This window comes from Thunnus albacares, chromosome 3, assembly GCF_914725855.1.
Source record: "Thunnus albacares chromosome 3, fThuAlb1.1, whole genome shotgun sequence".
NCBI classification, from domain to species: domain Eukaryota; kingdom Metazoa; phylum Chordata; class Actinopteri; order Scombriformes; family Scombridae; genus Thunnus; species Thunnus albacares.
In genome coordinates, this window is record NC_058108.1 from 22,908,952 (window position 1) to 22,929,366 (window position 20,415).

A 20,415-nucleotide genomic window follows, 5' to 3' on the forward strand; every position below is an offset into this window, starting at 1 on the left:
AAGCTTTGCCCTGGTATACGCTGTTTTGCCAGAGTCTGTTTCCAAAATCTCTACAAAGGAGGTGGCAAGTGCCAATTTATGACCCACAGAAAAGATGGCAAACAATTATGAGAATAAGACCCAGGCTGAAAAACACCAGAATTTTCCTTTTAGCCTTTTTTCAGGCGTCATGTGTAAATTGTGTGCAATGAGGTTTCTGTTTTCACTTGTGAAAGTCAAAGCCAAAACACTTGTTGCCTCCAGCAGCGCCACTGATTTCAAACAATGTGTCACTGACAAAAAGGACCTAATGAAAAAATTCAACCTAAGATAAAAGATGAAAAGTCCTGTTGACTCCAGTTGTACAAATACAATTCACGTGCAAGCGGGGCAGCTATGACAACTGTGACTATACAAACTCTGTGATTCAGTGTGTTTATCTTTGTCTCTCTGTACATGTGTGAATCCAGTGTGTGCTGTAATGGATGCCAGGTGTTCAGCCACTCTCACGTAGAAGAGCAATAAAAGACCTGATAGTTGACCTCGACAAACGAGAAAGTATGCCGGCGGTGGACTAGTGATGCTGCAGTGATGTAAGGTTGGTGAAAATTACACAAGACGGCTTCTGTGACTGCATGAGATGACACCACATCGTGATGAGTGATGTGAAGCTGAGCTGTGTGGGGCAAGCATATTTACATAGCAGATGTTAGACTTCATGGAGGTCTGCTACTTGAAAAGACCATTGATTTACACTGACTGTCTCAAAAACTTTAGAAAGACTCTAAAAAGCATTGAGTCAAACCAAGTTAAATGGCAGCGGTTGGGTTGGCAGCGAGAGAAACACAGCACAGTCAAAGAAAGTCAATTCAAATTCTCATTTTTAGAGAGCATGTCATGAATGCACTTTAGTCTTCTGCAATATTTGGTAGAAGTTCAGTTGGCCCTAATTGTGGTGCACAACCACATTTGCCATGGTGGTTTTGACAATACTCGAATACTAAAGGGGTCTTGGGAATTTCTGAGAGGCATGTTGACCCATCACCTCCCCAGGGACTTGTTAGGGGCAGATGTGATGCATATTGGACATGTTTTGTTCCTCAGTTACCGTGCAGATGCCGTGGACGTTGGTTGGAATTCTGCCTTGAGAAAGTGAACAAAGTGTCTGTGGTCAGCGAGGAAAACCACGGCACAAAGAGAAGATCCATTCCTCGGGCAACAGTAAGGAACAAAATGTCCTCTTTTCTTGCATGTAAATGACACTCAAAACATTTCCCAGATTTTTTTTTATAACATAATAGCTACAGACCATGGGAAATTGGATCCCTTCACTTATTACATTAAAGCCCCCAGCAAAAAGTGTCATGGGCTGTCAGGATAAAATGGAGAACTTAGGTGTAAAAATTACATTGAATAAGAAATTAGAAATCATTAGAAACTAGTTAAATGTCCTTTCTCACAGCTGAATTCAATAGAAGCATGTAAAATGTTGTATTTTAAAATACTGTCACCAGTCATGTGTTATAGAGAAAGATTTTCAACTGAACCTACAAAGCAGATTACAGGGCTGATATGTAAACATCCTTCTATGATGCCAGCAGAGTAATTACAAGAGGGGATGATGTGTCAGTGTTGTGCTTCAGATGTTACAGAGAGGTCAACTTATGAGTTTGTGACAGCGCAGGAGTTTGACTTTGAAGACAGTTTATTTCTTGTAAAGGAAATCTGAAATATGTTTTCCAGGAAACATTTTTTATTTTGTGTAACACTGACACCTGCTTGTCTAGTTTTCAATCACTTAGACTGTAAAACAAGCCAGTGAATAACTAACATGACATAAACTCAGATCACACAAGCAAGAATCTACAAATATGCCATTTAAATAACAGTCATGCCATCAAAATTTAGAAGGACCCAGCCTCCCCCCTTACGTCTGTAGTACAAGTCCCTATACAGGATTTGTGTATTAAATTGACTGGACGGGTGTTGCATTCTTAAATTTACTGAGCTGATGTCAATTAAACATGAATTTGGAATAATTTTTGAAGGAATAAATGGCTTGTTTAGGGTCTGTTTGTTAACTGCAAACAATGAAGCAAAATATATTCTAACAGGATATGAAAGCTGTCCTTTTCCTCATGTAAGTGAACATGTGATGACTAAATCGGTAATCATAGCTAAATCTTCTCCACAGCAGTATAATTCAGTCTGGTGCTAGTCAAACTCAGACAATTCAAAAGAATAAAATATGAAGAAATAGTTTGCGGCACACCAAAATCTAACCTCTGACCCAACATAAGAGAGTTTTTAGTTGAATGGCAAGCCCTTTCTCCGTGTGTCATATTGCATGTTGTTGTTGTCATGCTATAATTTCATAAGTAATCCTGCTTTCACATCAATGTTGAGGTTTTTACATTTGGGTTGGAGAAATATTCCCAACCCTTTGTACTTACAAAGTCCTTTCAAAACCCACTGAGTAAAGTCAAAGATGTACTGTCATCGAGTTAAAAGAAAGCTATTATTCTTAATTTGTAAAAGGCTGACATTTTGGACAATCAGTGTTTTACTTGTCAGCAACAACATTGGAATCAGTAGTCAGTGTCATTTCATCAGTAGTGTATAGTTACCCTGCTGTCTGAATGTCTTCACAATAGATATATAATTTATCACAAATCCTCACAATTGATCCCTGCGGTTTCAGTCACTGTAGCTGTTTATTGTGAGAAATGGTCATGACAAACCATTTCATTAATATTCAACTAAACACTTGATGATTCTTAATGTTCCTCAATAAGAAATAAAAAACAATCTTGGATATGTATTTTATTAGTAGCTTCAAAATCTTACTTTATGACCACAAAACAAGCTGTATTTCATTAAAATGGTTAAATTCGATAGTTTAGAAGAAGTGAGAGCCAGTAAGTTCGGCTTCACATCTCAAGCTACACTGGGAATGTGGTTAGTTGTATGTGCATTTATTGAAAACATAATATGTTGGGTTGTCTGACAAAAGAAAAACAATTTAAGCTCAGGTTACAAGTTTTTTCCAGAGCTAGTAGGCTGAGTTATCTCAGCAAATCTGCTCAGTTTTCATCACATAGTATTTACCACAGTATATTTACCCAAACAAATCATTTAAAGAGGACATATCATGCACATTTCCAGGTCTATATTTATATTCTAGGGTTCTACTGGAATATCTTTGCATGATTATTTATTTATCTTATACTGGCTCTTTATGCAATCCCTCAGTTCAGCGTCTGACTGAAACAAACTCCTGTCTCTTTAAGGAACTCTGTCTCTAAGGACTCACTCTGTTCTGATTGGCCAGCTTCCTGTGCTATGTAAACAAACAATAAGTTGGATTCTTTTTCCCATTCTTTACTCAAGTTATAAACTTCTCAAATAGATCTGCACAGCCTACCTCTACCTGAGCAGCATGTGTGCGTCACTCGCACTGCTGCAACTTGCACACGTGCAGTGTCCTCATAGACAGCGTTGCTGCTGCGGCGCTGCTACTGCCAGCCCTATCTTTCTACATGGAGTTTGACTTTGATAATGGCCATCAATAATAGAATGTTTCATATCATTTAGTTTAGACAGAAAAAGGTTAAGAAGTGTGTGCTCAGTTTTGAAAAATAAGTAATATTATGTGAGTTGAAATTTCTTTCTGATGGGCATGGTGGGGTCTGGTTGGGGCTACTTCTGTGTCAGCTACAAACACTCTTCACACAGAATCGTTTTTTTTATTGGTTATATTGATTACTCCACCAGTTATCCCCAATGTCACTGCTCCGAGTGAAGAAAATCCCTCCAGACATCAAGTTCCCCAAATGAGCCAAACATACTCTGACAAACAAACCTCCAAACCAACTGTCAGGAGGAAAACGGACAACAAATAAGGAAAATAATAGCACCAAATCTCCATCTGGAAGCAGGTAAAACAAACTAACTAACAAACTGAACTAATATCACAGAAAGTGAGCAGGAGTCAAGAAAAGAAGCTCCATGCATCACCAACTCTCCACGCTGGAGTTCCCCACCAGAGAGTTCCCAGAGAGGCTGGCACTTTTTTTTTCATGTCTGTGACATATTCAACGGATATAGACATTGAAACCATAGGTGTAATGTTGCTGGTATGATGTCAATATGACTATCAACAGATCATTTTCACTGTCTATTTTTGCTGAGAACTGCGTGCCATGTGTAAAAAATAGGCGAGACCCCGAATCTCTAGATGACATGTCATAGCAGCCACTCACTCAGGTTGTGTGGCTGCTCTAATCTATTAGCATGGGTGCTGATGTGAGAAGCAAGAGGTTCTGCGACACACACACACTGTTCACACAGGCTGTGTGTCTGGGCCATTAGCAACAAACGCTACAGAATAGATGGCCACTTGTTGCCATGCATGAACAATCTAACGTCAGTTTGATGGGGAAGGAGAGGTAACTCCTCAAATGGAGCGTTGAGAGCAGGCTGAAGCTCTGGCTTTTGACTTGAAGGCAGCATTTTTACATACAGTAAAAAAGTACATACAGTACAGACAGTAAAAAGTTTGGATGCATGAAGGTGTGTCCAAACTTTTGACTAGTACTGTACGTGCACTTCAAATTTTGACCATGTTTAACACAGACATCAACATTATTACAGTATATGAATGACAGAAAATCACAAAAAATATGTTATGTCCCCTTTAACGCCTCAAGATGATGGCTGGTACAGCCTTAAAGGTTTGGGGAAATACACTTATTTGCTTTCTTGCCAAGAGTTACAAGTTGCATGCAAAGGTTTGGGCACAGCTTGACAAATAACATATTTTGGTGATTTCTTTAATTAAAAAGATCTCTAGTATATGGAACATAAAACACAATGTTTTCAGCAAACACTATGCATAGTTTCTTTTTATGTCATAAATTGAACAAAAATTTAAAAAATTAAAACATCACTGTGTACAAAAGTTTGGGCACCCTACATAGACAGTACTAAACACCCCCTCTGGCATATATCACAGCTTGCAAACACTTTTTGTAGCCAGCTAAACGTCTTTCAGTTCTTATATTTGGGATTTTTTTCCATTCTTCCTTGCAAAAGTCTTCTAGTTCTGCAATATTCTTGGGCCATCTTGCATGCACAGCTCTTCTAAGATCTACCCACAGATTTTCAATTGAGGTAGTATTTGGTGGATTTCGAGGTATGTTTAGGATCACTATCCTTTTGTAGAAGTCATCCTCTTTTCAGCTTAAGCTTTTTCACAGACATGATGTTTGCTTCCAGTATTTGCTGGTATTTCGAGGAATCCATTCTTCCCTCCACCTGTGCAATGTTTCCTGTGCTAGTGGCTGCAACACAATTCCAAAGCATGATAGATCCACCCCCATGCTTAACAGTTGGCAAGGTGTTCTTTTCATGAAATGCTGTTCCTTTTTTTCTCCAAACTGCTGATTGTGGCCAAAGAGTTTTATTTTAACTTCATCAGTCCACAGCACTTGTTTCCAAAAACACATCAGGCTTCTGTAGATGTTCCATTGCAAACTTCTGACGTTGGGTTTTATGATGAGGATGCAGGTAAGGTTTTCTTCCTCTGACTCTCCCATGAAGGTCTTTTTTGTGCATCGCTGCACAGTGGAACAGTGCACCACCACTCCTGACTCTGCTAAATCTTTTTTGCAGTCAAATGGGGATTTTGATTTGTCTTTCCAACCAGCATACGAGCAGTTCTCTCTGAGAGTTTCCTTGATCTTTCAGATCTCATCTTAACCTCCACAGTTGCCCTAAATTGCCATCTCTTAATTACATTTTGCACTGTGGAAACTGCAAGCTGACAACACTTTACTATCTTCTTGTAGCCTTCCCCTGCATTGTGGGCAGTCTTACACAGCTGCTTAGAGGAACCCATGGTTACTGAGTGTTTGCACAATGTCTGAAGAGTCAGAGTATTTGTAAAGCTTTGAAATTGGCACCAGCTGACATTTCCTAATGACAAATGTTGACATGCCTCAGGCCTAACAAGCTGATCAATGGCTGAAACTTAGGAACTCTTAGGGTGCCCAAACTTTTGCACATGCCACAGTGATGTTTTATGTGTTTATTTATTTTGTTCAGTTTATGACATAAAAAGTATCTATGCCTTAATGTTTGCTGAAAATATTGTGTTTTATGTTCATTGTCCTTGAGAGGCTGTTTACACCTTTTCAATTAAAAAATCACCAAAATATTTTATTTTCAAGAGGTGCCCAAACTTTTGCATACAACTGTGGATGAGAAGATCAATAAGGCTCATCATCTGTCTGTTAAATATTAAGCTGGAGATAGCAGCTAGTTAGCTTAGCTTAGACTGAAGACAACACGAAACAGTTAGACTGGCTCTGTTTAAAAGTAACAAAATCTGCGTACAGTACCAGCACCTCTAACATTAACATGTTATATCTTGCTTGTTTAATCGGTACAAAAGTGTAAATACAGCAGTATGTGGTTTATATGAGATTTATGTGCTGGATTTCTTTGCCAGACGCAGTAACTTCCTGAAGTCTCGCCTCAAAATGATGACAAGACTTCAAGAAGTGACTACGTATGGCAAAGAAATATAATGCCAAGAACATAACACCCAATGAAACCACAAACATCACATGCAACAACTGTGGGGAACACAATATTGGTGAAATTGCAGCAACCCTGGACAAGAGACTGAATGAACAATCAGTTGTCTGTACATACCAGACCAACACTGGTCACAGCATCGACTGGGAGAGGAGTCGGTGGATGGCTGGGGAAAAATCAAGGACAGAGACAGAGGTATATATACAATATATAAACAACCGTCCTCATGTAACAGAAGTTCCATACTAATTGATGACAATCAATGTGAAATGTGGTTGAAGATCCAGAAAATGCTAGTAAGTGGACCAGTTCTGTTATCAGGATATATATAATTCACAAAATACTTTCAGGATCAACTTTTAACTATATTTTCATATTTCATTTGAACATTTTACATTTAAATATCTGGAGCACCCTCGTAGCTGAATGGTTCCACATATGCGCAACATCCCTGGTTTGAGTGCGGCAGGGGACCTTTGTTGTATATCATACCCGTCTCTCTCTCCACTTGTTTCCTGATTTCCATAAAACACTTCTGTATGACTTTTACTTTACTGTAAGTTCATTGTGTTACTATCAGTGAGTCATTCAATGACCTTGAAGAGCATGACAGAACATTATCTATTACGGTTAAACCCCCCTATTACCCAGATTAAATATCATGAGGTTTCATCTGAATTTATTAAGTTATATCTGAGACAAGACTGAACACTGTTTTCATCAAAAACATGCCAGAAAAGGGGCCAAATGGAAGTGTAAAGTTTAAGTGTAAGTTTAAAAAAACAGTGATGGCAAAAGAATAAGCTTTTGAATGGGTTGTTAAAGTAGTAAACTAACTAAGTTCCTGGGGAAAAAATACAAATTTCCAATGATTTTTAAAATCTGTTTACACTCTGTATGATGTTACTCTGTATGTGTATTTATAGTATATGTATATCAGCAGACAGGGTGTTCATCTCCAGGAGGTCCTTATCCCCAGGCTAATGCAGGATAATATTATAATGTTGAGGTTTATGCATGTGACACAGCTGAGGATTGAAAGAGCAAACTGAGCCGCGGGCAAAATAATCCAACCACACAGAGCTGGATAAATGCTTGACTTTATGGGGGAACAGTAAATAAAATTATATTTCTATCCATCAATTACACCTTTGTGTACAGTAAAATTATTTTGAAGGCAGTTTATTACAACTGAGTTTGATTTCAGATGCCACAGAGAACATGGAAAAACATAGAGCCATTTTATGCAAGTGCAGAGCAGTTCAAAGTGTTTGCATACGGTGAAATGTGACATATTTTTAAACATAGGTTACATATGACCATTGTTATATTCTTTCAGTGTCTATATTTCATATTTATTATATTTCAACGTGTGGTTAGGAACTGCTTTACAGGAATATAGCTATAATATATAATTTAAATGCTGTTGAAAAACATAAAACTCACTTTCCAGCCAAATTTAAGCTAGTTTTAAAACTGCACCACAGCCCAGAAACTTACTGTTTTGGTTCACTCTCACCATTCTCATCAGCATAGTTTTCAGCTGCAGCAGGCAGCTGTTTTCAGCCAAAAAAAATATTTTAATGCTCTACTGTACATTACCTGCTCAGCACAAAAAGGCAGACAGACAATGTTAGCAGCGAGCTGATGAACATAGTGGAGCAGTTTGCAGCTAAAGAGCCAGATATTTTCTTCAGGAGTTGGTGGAGACCAAAACAGAGCTAAAAGGAGAGTGAATTGGATTTACATCCCAAACACAACTCCAAATCGATCATAATGTGGCTCCACATCTCCTGGATGTTTAAATATGCGACTGTTGGGTAACATGTTTTAGTTTAGTTTACTTTATTTTAGTTTACAGCTTGTTCCGCTGGCCTCAAGTGGCCCAAAAGAAAAAAAAACTAATACTGCTTTAACTTAGACATCTTTTGACCTTAAAATAACCAAATCAGCACTAATTGGTAGATATTTATTTTATCCATTTGTAAGGGACCATGTACACTATACCAGAGTTAGCTTACAGTTCATTTTCATCAGCAGTCCCTTGGCAGGTCACACAATTAATTTAGCACAAAGAAAAGAACAAATTACATTTCACTATTCTGACATTGGTTTCAGTGAAAAAAAACATTTGTGCAACTAAATTTGTTGATGTTTCAAAAATGGAATAACAGGTTTTGATCAGCTGGCATAGTTGCGATGGCTTTCGTGATGACAAAAACTCAAAGTTCCAAACAAAACTGCTGAACCTAACACTGAACTGAGAACACAATTTTCTTCTTCACTACTCATGTGGTAACAAGCAAAGGCAGCATTGAACTGTGTGAACAACATTAAAACCTGGCCCTGGAAATGTCAAGACTATTTATGTTGAACAGCAGTGTTCACTTGCAGAAGACAGTGAACAAACCATCCTGAGGTGGATCATTACACGTTGGCATCTGAACATACCACATCATAAAGTAATGACCTCCCTCGGGATACACATTTGATACTGTTGGTGGGTGCATATTTCCCTCGCTGTGTACTGAGGATGTTTTCCAATAAGAAATGTGGAAATCAACAGAGACCAAGTGTTGCACAATTCACTGTGAGCTGGAGTTGGTTCTGAAATAGCATTCAGTCTTGTTTTCGGTCAAGAAAAGCTTGTGTAGAGGTACTGGCAAAGATTTACTCTGTCAACAGTCATTTAATTTTGAATCTCTGCCTTTGGTCAGGCTTTAGAGTTCCTGCATTAAATAATATTAAATAGTCTTGAATATATATTGAACATTTTATCTCAAACTAATGTGTGTGGAATTTGGTTTTAAATTCCTAGAAGTATGGCATTCCATAGATTACCATTTTACCCTTTTGGCACAAATCCCAGCAACAATGGTCAAATCCCAGTCATATTTTTGACATAAGATCAGTGTGTATGTTAACTACATTCCCTTGTGCTACTGTGTCATATTGAATTTCCCCTACGGGGGATCAATAAAGGTCCATCTTCTCTTATCTTATGTCTCAGCTTGTGGCTGAATGAGAAATATGTGGGGAATCATTTTAGAGTTCTCAGCATGGATCAACCGTTGTTCTGGTCTTGGTCATGCACATGTACTTTTTATCAGGTTGTCATTGCATGTTAAAACTGTAACAGATATTGGACTTTTCTTCAAAAAAATGGCTTACATTCAAGAAGGGCAATGTGACGCTTTACCCTCCAGCCAATTCCAGTCTCCCAAGTGCAATTTTTGAGTTTGATAATTTATTACAAATATCCTCACATCCTCACTTAATTTGTGAGTATTTTACATACAGTTTGTCCTATAATTACTACTTTGTTTATATTTTGTGTATTTTGATTTAGCACTGTTATGATGCATAAAATGTTTCAGGTTTTTGAAGGTTACTAAGGTTACTAATCTACACAAAACATCTTTTCTGTTTTTTTCTGTTCTTTTGCTGCTAGCTGTGACACTTCAATTTTCCTGCTTGGGATCAGTCAAGTTATCTTATATACCCTTAGATACCTAATTAAAACACAAAGCAGATCAATATTCTTTAAGTTCAATGTTATATGTTCAGCCATATTTTCAGATCATACTTGAGAACTGTGCATGATCAGTAAATAAGTGTCTTCCTTGCCTTAAAAACATGTCTTAACACCACTGAATGGGTTAGATCTCACATCATTAAAGGTTTTATGGTTATAAATTTCTGGAATTTCTGTCACCATATTTTTGGATAACCACACTGAGGTTCCACCACAGCCTGATGTTTAATTCCCAGAGATGGAGGTTGATGATATTCCAGGAAGTTACAGTGTAGTATGACAGGAATTCTAATTATAAATTTTTTTATCACAGTACGCACTTGGAATTGAAACATGTTTGTTTCCTGTTGAGGGGAGGCTACAAAAAAACACCATGTTTGAGTGAAATAGATGAAAGGCCATGTGGCAAGTGGGGGATTAATTGTGTGGCCCCTGTACTATTCAGGGACCAAAATGAGTCACGCAGCCTGTTGTTAGTCCTGATTGCTGCTGTTTTCCAGAGTCCGTAATGAACAATTCCCTGCAGTCACGTCTCAGGTTCTTTTCATTTATTTATTTGTGCTTAGAGACGTGCAGTAAGGATAAAAGGAAACGGAATGCGGAGGTGAAGGTAGAAAAAGATCTGGTTCAATTACTGAGAACATTGTGTTTCATTAGCACATCCGGACTTAAGTGATCTGATGCTGTGGCTGCACACTGGTAGCTGAGCTGCGAAGTGCATTGTGGATGAAAAACATAAAGGCTGCATTTAATCAGGCTATTTATTCTCTCACCGGTGCTCCCTCATAATGTAGGCCTCTGTGTCAGCATTTGTGTACGCACTGGCTTCTCCTGTTCCACGCATTGTTTCCAGAGGGAAGGATAAGGCCCAGAGTAATTACTGCAATTTATGATCAAAGCTAGAACAATGTCCAAGACAAATACAATCATGGCATCGGATAGCAGTACATCTGATGATATGGGGGAACTTGAGATTGCCTGAGTGAGCTGTGCCAAGGAGAGGCTGAAACCGCATCACTTTTTTGCAAGCAAAAGCGGCTGGAAGTCAATCACAGGTACTCATTATGTCTTCATGTATGAGGCGACCTCATGAACTCAAAGTGAACTGCAGCACATGATTTATTCTTCACAGAATTTGATAGGGGTCAACAGCCTATGGATGCTGGATTGTGCAAACCAGCTGTCATATGGTGTTTGGTAAATATGAGAAGTAAGTGTGGTACAGTAGTAGTCTTTTTAGGACTAACACATCTCCTAATCTCTGCAACACACTTGTAGATATTGCATAAATTCTAGTGCTTTCTTCTCACAGAGTGACCTGGAGATCGTACAGTACTGTGCAAACTTTTTAGGCACTAAAAGTATAAGGATGCTTTCAAAATCAATGCCATGAATAGTTTTTTATCAATTTACTTCATACAAAGTTCAGTAAGCAGAAGAAACCTGAATTAAATCAATACTTGGTGTGACCACACCAAATATTGTGTGCAAGTGTACCAATTCTCGTTGGTACACTTGCACACAATGTTTCAAGGTACTTGGCAGGTGGGTTGTTCAAAGCATCTTGGAGAACTTGACGCAGTATTTTTTTCTGCATTTTAGTCAACTGTAAAAATATGACATGGTATGAGGGGAGAGAGACGCCGAATGACGGACAACAAATGTCTCTGGCTGCACTTGACATTGCGGTTAAACGCCCAAGCCACTAGAACACCCTGTGATGATTAGATTGTTAATCAAAGAGTGATTTGAAATTCTGTATGCAGACCCACAAATATATTGGCAGGTGTTCCCTGCTAAGTTTTTCAACATAATTTTTTTTGTATATACACAAGAAAAAAGGGAAACCTCTTATTCATCTTAAATAAGAGAAGTTAATGGTAAAGTCAAAACCTCAAAGTTCATTTTAAGGTGTAAAACTATGAGTTAATTAACAATGAAGGACCACCAGTGTCTAGGCTTGTGATATCATTAACCTAACTGAAGCCCCTGACCAATCACCCAAACCTGTCTCATAGAAATTACGTTCATATACAACTAAATTGCAACAGCAAACACATTTTGTTATAAACATAATGCTAGCTGAATTACATTTTCTCTCAATATACTGAGAAAATGTTGTTAATTAACACATTTGGCAAAAATGTTGATACTGAACATATGAGTGAAATATTTTTTGTTTTCCCACCAAAATATACAATCTTGCAATATCCACTGGTAGCAACAACAGCAATATTGAACATTTTATGGTTATGTTTAAGCACTGGCAGCCCCCTGGTCAAGTTTAGTGAAAAATTGTTTTCTTCGTTTAACACAGAAAAAAGTCAGCAGTAACTTGAAGCATTAACATTTACGTGAAACCACGATCTTTCACTAACCTAAACCAAAGTGATTTTGTTCCCCAAACCAAACCACTCAGGATGTGAACTCAGAGCAATGGGTAAATGCAGTACTTGATTCATAAAAAAAAAAAAACATTACCTGTGGTCATAATCCAGGCAGTGATTACCTTTGCCAAAGTAACATAATTGGTTGTATGGACATAATATCAAGGAGATAGGGTTGAATAATCACACAATCAATTAGTTGATAAAGCAAAGACCTGTAACTTCTTGTGATGATTCTATTACAGTGAAAACTAAATCATACCAGCTAGCATGCTTCTGTCATTGATTATCTCCCTGTTTTTCTATGTATAAACAAATTTTCAATATGATTGACACGTAATCAGGTCTTTTGTATTATTAATTTCATAATATATTCAAACTAGTCAAATCTAAAATATATATATTGGTAAAACAAATAAAAGTGAATGTATTTTGTGACTCTATACAAGTGATAGCAGACAGTGTTGGACTGTACGAAATTAACCTCTAACAGTACTGCAGCTGACTAAATCAGATAACATGCTGGAATCAGCTGGCCACTTGGCTGACTAATCTTTAAAATCTACTTAAAAGACTAATTTAACATCTTCTGGAACAGACAGCATATATGCCTTTGTGCAGTATTTGCTCTGATCTGCATAATTTGTAATTGTGTTCAATCAATAGCTGATAAATGTGTTTGCCATACAGTTTGTTCATGAATGAATAAAGACAGAGGACATTTCTGTTTCATGCATAAAAGGGAAAAAAGATTCATCACAAATTCATGGCAGTAACAAATATGTTTCCAAAATGGAGATAGCAGTCTGTTTTGACTTGGCGGTCTTGTTCTGTCCTCAAGGATGCTCCTTTTTGTGACAAAATGGCATATAAACATAGAATAAATAACAACACCATATACAGCATGCAGGGAGCATGTAAATAGAGAAATAAACACACTGCAAGTTTTATGCAACTGAGGAAAACAAAACAAAAAAGGTGGAGGAGTATACTGCCAACAGCAGCTGTAGGAACAGCAATGAGCAATCATCAGTATACAGTGAAGACTTTTAACTTTCTGCCAGATCAGCACAGTCAGATATGATGGATGCGGTGGGCAATCTGTCAGCTGACTCAGCACAGAGTCATCCTTCACTTTATGTCCTGCCAGAACTAATTTATCTAATGCTGATATGTGTAATTTAGGCTGATAAATGTTGCCAAAATAAATAGCTTATTATTTGGTGTACAGTTGGCATACAACATACAACATACAACTTATATTAAAGTACAACTGAAATCACATTTAATCATCCCTCTTTGCAGTAAAAAAGATGTTCTTAAATGTATTATCAATAGTATTGTATACTATCTTCTATTTAATTGTATTATTATATAGAAGAAAAAGGGTCTTTGGGGAAATATCAGAAATGCTTCTTTTTGTCTCAGCCAGCGTGTTGGAGGTTTGCATGATTGACATTAACTGGGAGGCTACTGGTGCTGCACTGTATGGAGGGGAGACAAAGTAAACAAACTGCTGTAGCTGCTATACTGCTGTACTGGACCAAAGCATCATTTTCAGGTATGTTTACACGCTGTGTAATGTGCAGCTGCTGAGCAGCTAGTTAGCTGTCAAGCCTGCTAAGTGACGTAAGCGGTGCACTTTTCCCTAGTGAATGTTTGTTTGGTGGCTCGTTCAACAAGCTGAGGTGCAGGACAGGACGTGTGTTCATGTCTGTAAGTTAGATAAGAAGGAGATTTTAGCAGGAAAGATAATATGGGTTGTTGTTCAGAGTCTCTTGTGTTATGTAGCAGGATGCAATCAGGCTCAGTGTGACCGTCTGCTCTGCCTATGATTGAACGTCACGCTATCGCTTTATGTAAGATTTGATTCACTGATCAAAATAAGGATTCCAGCCAGCGATGCCAGATGTGCAATAATTGTCATATATGTCTGATAACTTTGCCCTCTGTATGATGAACAATAAATATGTCCCGTAATGTACAATAACTTGATCATTTTGTGATATTTATTGGTAGTTGTAATCAGTCAATCAGCATCTAATTTTAATTCATTTCCCGGCACAAACAGGATAGTAAAATATGGATCCTACATCTGTGCCACGAATCTGCTCTCTCATTACTTCTTGCCAGCTAATCAGACTACCCCCTCCCATGCATCATATAACTATGTCAGCATTTTTTAATTTTCTTTTTAAACAATTTGGCTAAACTTGAAGGCAATGTCAGTTGTTTATCTCAATAAATACATGTTTTCCGAAAATAACACATTTATGCCCATTTGTTCTCTTTGTTATGACTCATGTACAATCATTTTCCTCAAAATATGATCATTTTAAGCCTCTGAGATGATACTTTAACATTCCCCATCTGGCAAAGCTGACCCCAGCTACATAATCGGATGGGGGAATGTTATTAAATCTAAACAATATAAAACTAGGGGGTACAATCATGAAATCAAAGAATTTAAAACATAAATTTCTCCCTTTTAATTTTAGATTTTTTTTCTCAAAGGAGAACACAGGACAAATGATTTACAGAGCAGATGTGTATGCTGTAGTAGACAAAAAAGGCAATTTCATTTCAGTTGGACTTTAAGGGCATCACAGCTTTAATTTATCCCATGTTTGACTTTTTCATCCCCCTTTGCCTTGACCTATGTTGTGTCCATTTATGCTATTGACTTTTTGGATCAGTTCATTTGTTAGTTTCTTCTACAACAATGAAGACATGCTTTTACTGAGTTAGTTTCACATTATCAACAGAAAATGCAATATTACATTTATTCAGACAGCCTTTGGTACAAGCTACAATAACACTTTAAGTCCCTCTAGGATTTATACGCAGTATATAAATAGTTAATGAATGGTTTATAACACACTGTAATGTAGTTGCAAGCAGATTTAAGTGTTTATTAATATATATGTGAAGAACTATAACTCCTCCTTTGGACACCCATAAGTGGAGGCTTGTTTATAAACAGATAATGAATGACAATGTAGTAAAACACAGTTGTAAAAATATAAAACATGTCTTTATAAGAGAATGCATACTGTGCATTAATAAACACTTAAACTATCCATATATCTGCTTACAGCTACATGATAGTGTTGCCTAGACCATTTATTAAATGTTTATGAATGCTAAATAGGAGGACTTAAAGTACAGTGTTACCGAAGCTGAGGTAGAAGTTATATTCACTGTACACTGTGAGCCCTTCCTGCAGCCTCTAAGGAAATCACCCACTGATTTCTGTGTCCAGATGCCTCCATGCACTAGTCAACTCAGCTATAGTGAAGTTTGAATAACATTGTGATTCATCTGCTTAGCATCTCCTTCCCTTTTGATCTACTCTCGCCTCACTTATTTCCAAAAGGACAAACAACTTCATACCGAATGTAATCTGTTCTATCCCAAAATATGGCAGTTATTTTGAATTTGTCATCGCCAACATGAATCAGATAAATAATTTACTCAACGTTATAATTAAACTTTCTGAATAGTGTGGATACTATTTGCCCAAGTGCTACATTATTTGAAAAAGCTGTTTTGATGTATAAGATGAAACTGAACAATAAACTGATCTCCTCTATATCAGGAAAACCTTCACTGTAATTTGTTAGACTTACTTGTTAAGACACATCAGGAAAGCTCTCACAGTCACTATACATCCAAGTTTCATCTCACACATGCAGGCGGCAGAGTTATGAAGTGCATTAAATGACTCCTATTATTCATCTGACTCAGCTGATAGCTGACTGCCCAACATCATCTGTTTGTTGGCCAAAACTGATCTGCACATTGGAGTACTCATAAGTGGAGAGCTGAGTTACTTCAGAAAGTTATAAAATCACTCATAATCTGTAATAATTAGAATGATTATAGAAATAAACAGTGCCTTCAGTGGTAAACCGTCAGAGTTTCCACAAAAATATCATAAAACTGTGTTTTGTATGTTTTATATGATTGTTGGAGAACAAAAGAAACTAATGATAAGAAGTCACATCTTTTGAGGTAAAACATTAGCCACCAAAACTGCAATTGTAAATGTACTTTAGTAATATGTATACAATAACATTTTAATCAACATAATGGTACTTAAACTCTAATTAGTTGTTATTTAAAAAATGTAATACAATTTGAAAAGTCACAGTAGTTAAATCTGCTCTACATACATACTAATAAGACATTTTGTTGGCTTTGAGTTCAGTGCGGTATAAAACTTTAAGTACAGAATTGCAAGATGGTTACTCAGTAATGATAATGTATCCCACAGCAACCTCATGTCTTTTTTTTTTAAATATGTCTATGGCTGATTTGCACTCATTCCAAAACTTCATTCAGTTTGAGACATTACAGGCTCACTGCATTTCTCACATGGCAGATCTCGTCACAAAGGCATGATATCTGCTAAACCTCTGGCTTGGCTTTGCTACCTTAAAGTCCTGGCGGCAGTCAGGGTTACGCTCTCTCTCTCTCTCTCTCTCTCTCTCTCTCTCTCTCTCTCTCTCTCTCTCTTTGCAGTCTCTGACCAAGAAATGTTCTGTTGCAATAAAACAATCCTAAAGCCCAAGATGTGAACTGCTGAGTGGGATGTTTTATGCCAACAGTGCCGTCCTTCTTCCACTGAACTGCACCTGTGAACACACATAATGTGGTATTAAAAGAGGTTCTGGTATACAGCAGAAAAACACTCACCACTATAAACTGTCCAGGTTCAACAAACCATTGAATTCCAATTAGGAGTTGGCGTGAATAATGAAAAAAAAGGAATTATGTTGAAGGGCCTGACAGAGGTTTAGTCCATTTAAAATATATCCAAAAACCAAAAACAGAAAGTTACTCCAATATTCAATCCAATCAAGTCCTATCCAATGTTTGTTAAAATTCAAACACTCTGTCCTAAAGATAGAAACCAGAGTAACCAGGATGACAGTCTGTAACACAGTCAAGAGACAAACCTTGAAACGCTTCATAATAATGAATTTGGAACGCAGACTGAACTGAAATGTCTGCATACAGAAATATAGCAATATGTCCCTTCACAGTGAAGTCACTCGGATGCAAAGACTATCGATCGCTGTGAATCTGCTATTCATCAGCCATAAAGCAGTGTGTGACTGTGTGTTAGTGTATATCCAAGCTAAAAGGTCCCACAGGCATCTGCAGTCCTTCACAGTAAGTGGCTGCTCTGTCACAGAAAATAGACACTCTGGATATTGTAATAACATATTTTCAGAAATGTTTATTAATTTTGTCATATGTTATATGTATATAGTGTAGCTGTTTATGTGCATCACATGCTGCTTTCATACATTGTAAAAGTTGACAGCAATTAACATTTTGCATATAAATCATATTCAGCGCACTTCCTTAGTAAGCTTTTGGTTTTTTTTTGGTTTTTATCCAAGGCCAATTTTGCATAGATCTTTTTTCTTTTTAATTTATAAATATTTCCTGCTACCCAACATTGTGTTTAAACTGTTACCATACCACATTTTCCAGTTTTATCTGGTAAAATCTTTAAAGCAGCCTACACAGTAAAGCCTGATTTCATAAACAGTCAGATCACCTTCCCCCTTCCCCTCCATTTCAAAAAATTAAGCAATTTAAACGCAGAGTTAAAACACAGTTTCTCACGGATTGAGTTGTTTTTAACATCTACCTATCACTGCCTCATGATAACAAAAAGCTAAATTTTAAATCATTTCATGTCCTTTCATGTTCCCTATAATTTATATCGCTTGACATTGTACATAGCTATCTATCCTCTCTGTCGGTGACAGGTACAGATATACTGTTTCCTCTTTCTCAGCTCGGCATGTATGTGGGACCCTTACAGAGGAGGGCAGTACAAACTGCGGAGGATGTGATGGGTTTACAGCCCATCTTTTGTGCCTGATGGTATATCTGTTGTATAAGAGCCTGGAATTCCTCTTTTCCAGAGTCCTCCAAGGTTGTGAAACAGATGCTTTCCTTTGATCTGCTCTCGAATCATTATTTGATGCATGATCTCTCTCCATCTGTATGATCTCCTGAGGTAATGTTCCCGAAGCTGTCTAGACTCATTCTGACAAGGTGCGCTGACAAGAGAATCATAAAGCAATAGGATTTATCAGGCTGTGGTAATCTTGGAGTAATGAGTGTCTTCTGTATCTTATATCAATGGCATGTGTGAGGGAGAAGTACAACATATATGATGGTGGCATGACTAGTGATTTGTGGCTATTGTCTGGCTACCATCATGTACTTTGCACAAATATCAAAGGATTTATTAAGTGTTTGACACACATTCATCTGTCTGTGCACTGTAGGCTGTCTAATCATGACATCACGAGACAATGATATTATCAGATCATTACAATGAACATTAAACATTAATTTATAATGATGAGAGTCATTAGCAAACACTAAGCTATAAAGGATATTCATATTATCATATTATGGTGAGTCAACAAATAATCACACTCAATTATTTGATGTTTCTAAGCATCTAAGACAATACATAGTATAACATTTAGTAGCAGAATGTGAAGATTATGTGCGGACAAGATAAATGAAACCTCAAGTGAAATGTTCTCATGGTTCTGCTGTCGTGTGGGATTCATTCACCAGATGGGAACCAAAAAATATTTTTTTTATTGGTCCAAGCAGTTTTTATTTTAATCTTTCAAAACACAGACAGTGGCTAAAGGTTTTCTTTATAGGAGCTGTATAGGATCAAAGTATAACAATACTGTATGTTAACCATATGTCAGAATGCCCTAAAAACCCAAACGACTTTTTACTGGAGCTTATGAAACAGTACGTGAGACAGCTCCTTCCACTGTCATCATGAAGCTCCAGATAATCACACAAAATAATTACTGCTGATGAGCGCTGACTCGGCCCTCCACACACCTCGGAGTCATCACTGAGGATCACAGGCTTCCTTGAATGTTAACCTCGTCCTGTATCACTGAATTGTGTTTTGCAAAGTAAAGCCTGTTTTTATCATGACTTGCTTTGAATAGAACTCAAACCAGATGGAAGGAAATTGGAGATAAATGCAGCTGGAGTCCATGTAAGAGCAGAACCTTTCGGTGGTATGGGATGAGACAGCGATGATGTCATCACATGTAGGATGTTCCATGCATGTACGTGTAGATGAGAAAAAGCAAGACATGACATTAACGTGCATACAGGGACTCTTATAATGCAGACAAAACTTTTTATTTATATTTCTTATAAGTGGCATCCCTCACACTAACACATTATTTTTTAATTTTTGTAATTTCCTGGGATGTTTCCTGACAAGAATGAGATTTGGTACTAATTATAATAAAAATATAGGCAATATTACTACACAGAGTAAGTACCACCTCATTTATTTGTTTTATTGTTGCATTTAATTGTATTTGAGAAAGGACCAGGAAATAATATACAGTGGTGGTCATGTATAGCTACAGCACCAGTGAAATAGAGTCATACAGTAAAATAAAGTCAAAATAAAGTTTTGAAATATGTAAAAAATACTCTGCTTGGAATAGTAAATTTCAGTGTATGTGTGCTGGGGGGCTTCAAGTTTCCACATAACACTTTTATATGTTAGATCCTGGACCAATATTGGCTCCATACTACTTGTGATGTCACAAATTGTGCTCGTACTGTAGGTACACGTCTTAAACTCTGATTGAAAGTGAGCACAGAGAAACTCTCACCTTCAGTAGACGGATGTGAAACCAGCTTTCTAGTGTCAAACTCTGCACATGCATCATTCTGAACAGTGAAACTAAACCTGTAAGTGAAGTAACAATAAGCAAAACACAATTTTTAAATGGGGGGGGGGCTTTAAGTGCTTTCCGAGAAGACAGTAAAGGTCTTGTAAACCCTGTTGAAAATCTCTTTAACAGTCATAGTGCAAGAATATAAAAT